The following is a 3,499-nucleotide window of genomic DNA, read 5'->3' on the forward strand; positions in this document are numbered from 1 at the left end:
ATTAATAATATGTTGAGAATTTATATCAATTGGATGGGTAAAAAATTTTAAGTATTGTTTTTACTTTTACTTATTTCACGTAACAGGTCATCTAAAAAGAATACAATTTTATTGCCAACTGTGAGGGTACATTAATGTGCAGTAGGTAATATAATAAGGATAAGTATAACAGTTACACTACCAGGCACGAAACCATTTACCACCAAGCGACTGATAGTTGTTCCATCATAAGTTTGCCGTTTCAGAAAATATAGAAAAAAAGCATATTATATTTGTTTTTAAAACAATAGCACAGTGTTTGTTTCTCATAAATCAAGTCATTGACCATATAATAGCAATAGTTAAAAACAGAAACAGTTCGTGACAGAAAGATAAAACGTAGCAAAGCTGCGTAGCCGCGTACCCGCATGAGCGAGGCCAGGGCGGGCGGTCCTTTCCTGAATATTAAGTTTGCCCATTACGACGCTTGGTAATTCGAAAGCGTTTAGAGCGTTCGCCGCACCGAATTTATTACTTAATATCACTTTGATCCCAAATTTTGCACTGATTATGTATTGTTCTCCGATACACTTCTAGCTTTGATTCGTAATTAGGAAATAAACAGTACTGGATGCGGATGAAATGAATAATGAAATATTTGACTATTAAAATAAGGTTCTGTAAATAAATCCACCGGTACTTATTTAAAAATATTTAATCAATAATGAATCAGATTTAGGGATCTAAAACCTCCCAGTTCATATTATTTTATTTTTCAAATTTTAATTCTACTGATATAAAAAGTAAGACGTTTAAAATATTTTAGGTAAGTGTTTGATTTTCTACAAATAATTTTGTATGTAGTCTTTAGTTGACCATCTGAAAGAATTCTGCCAAGATGTATTCGACTAATTTGTTATTATATACCTAATAATAATATATTGTTGGTTTTATTAAGTATAGTTTTTATTAATTGTATAGCATTAAGGAATTCATTATTGCTGTAAAGTAAAAGATGTCATTGTCAATTCACATTAGTTTAAAGTATGGTATATTTACAATTTAATCAAGTTATATTTGTATACCTGAGTTACTTGAAAGAACTGTTATGAAATGTTTTTAATATTATTTCTGTCTACGACTATGATGTCAAAGCGAGAGCACAATAAGAGTAAAATAGTTTCTTTATCGGTGCGTGAAATTCTCATAATGTAAAAACAGAACAGATGTGTCGCTATTATTCACAAATATAAGAATATTTGTAGATAACATAAAATATTCGTAAAATGGTCATAATATAATTCTTATGGAAAGTAATTATAATTTCCTTTTAGTTTATATCCAAAGAAATAGTCAATAATAAGTAATTAATAGATATAGACATGTAGATACAAATATCTTGTTATCAATCAATAAACGTGGACTCAAAATTGTGGACAAGTATATAGATGCTTACAGGTGGTACAAACAAATACCTAAATTACAAATACTTTTTAATTATGTATATTACATATATTATATTTAAAAGTATTTTAAACTAGCTGACCCGACAAACGTTGTCCTGTTTGAACTATGAATAATGAATTCGCATTAAATATACACGTATAATGTTTTAATAAAATTCACCGCAACTTTCTTAATTTTTTCTTTCAAAAGAACCTTCTCCTGACAATAACAAACACAACAAAAAAGATTTAGTGAAATAGGTCCAGCCGTTCATGCGTGCCGTGACCAAGAGAAATAGGATTATGTATATTTATATAGATAGATCTAACACTATACAAAATATCCCGATTCTTTAATCACATTTATTAAATAGCAGAATATAAAATATAAGAACATACTTACTATTTAGACTCACATTGGATATACAATGTGTGTCAATCTACGTCACAAAGGATACGAAAACGCCATATAACAAGCGCACTTAATGATCAAGGGATACCAAGTCGGCGAAAATTCAAAAGACAAACGAATCAGCAGAACAAAGAAATCGTTTTTTCTTTTTCCTACAATATGTCCCTATATCATGAGGCAAGTGCTATAGGAACGTAATTCGTTTAAGGGTGTAGGCAGGAAAGTGCTTTGTACGACAAGATTCAGCTTCATGCAGTATTTAATATTGTTGTAAAATATATTAAATACTGAATGATATTATGGGCTGGTTGAAATACACTATTACCTATTTATTAAGATTAATTCCAATTTTTTTCTATTGTGATATTTTTTGTTTTATTATTAGTTTCTATTTCGTAGCATATTGTTTGTAGATCATATGGGATAATAGAATGTCAAATACTGATTAAATTTAGAAATTTACTTTCTCTTCACTTCGAATATTTTCTTGATATAATTGATCAAGTATGAATGTAAAACCTTCATGGCCATCTAATTATATTTTACTTTTTATTTGTATAATGATTCGAAATTTGAATTTTTTTAATTACACAAGTTAGATACCGTAAAATGGCGTATATTAAGTAATATTACAAAATAAAAAGGTATTTTTAACATTTTTATTTTTTAAAATTACTTAATATAAAACACTATTGAACAAGAAAGTGGTATTATTTTAGTATATATTATAATAATAGGTTTTTTTACTATGATCTTTATTAACAATGAATAGGTTCGATTTATTTATATTACGATTTTGGTTAGAAGGCGATAGAGTGCTATGTCAGGCTTTTGGATTTGATAAGTCGAAAATTTATTAACGAAGCAGAGAGCACGTTAATCTCTGTCCTGCGCACGGGTCTGTTAAATGAGCCTTGAAATTTTCTGCAATGGGATTTTATGTTCTTAGTTAATCTATAAAATCTATAATAGTTGTTTGAAATATTGTATTGGCGTGAATTTTTCATGTAGGTACTTAATTCATAATAATAATCACAATATGTTTTACAATCACAAATTGATTATGTAAATGATTTAAGACCTGTATATAATTGTGGCTTAATAAAAAAGATTATTATTATGTAATTAATAAATGCGTAAGAAAATTGTTAGGGTCCTAAAAATTATGTCACTTTTGTTATAGGCACCGGTAAGTTCCTATTTTATTAATATGTATAGTATTCCACAAAAATGTAGGAAGTTATAAACTGTTATAAATGGCGATGAATAGCTAAAGCTAAATACTAGATGAAACTATTTTCATTGGTTTTTTTTGTAGAATTATCATTTTTTAAATATAAATAAATATATATGTTGCAAGTTTTTTTTAATTTTAAAAATGTATTTTTTCATTTGTTATAAAAACTGTTATAAATGGCGATGAATAGCTAAATACCAAGCGGAATTTTATTGCTTTATTTTTTCATTTGATGCTTAGAAATAGAGTAGGTAAGTTCATTATTACCTACATTCACAGAATTCGTGAGTATACTATAAACATGTTAAACTGATGCAACCAAAGAATGACAAAGAAATGTAATTTAAAATTTGTGTGAAACATTTATATTACGTCATTTTTTTATTTATAGTCACTACTAAAATTAATCTATCGTTTTTGTTAAAA

This window comes from Achroia grisella, unplaced genomic scaffold, assembly GCF_030625045.1.
Source record: "Achroia grisella isolate CSIRO2021 unplaced genomic scaffold, CSIRO_AGI_Agris_v1 utg241, whole genome shotgun sequence".
In the NCBI taxonomy this organism is placed as follows: Eukaryota; Metazoa; Arthropoda; class Insecta; order Lepidoptera; family Pyralidae; genus Achroia; species Achroia grisella.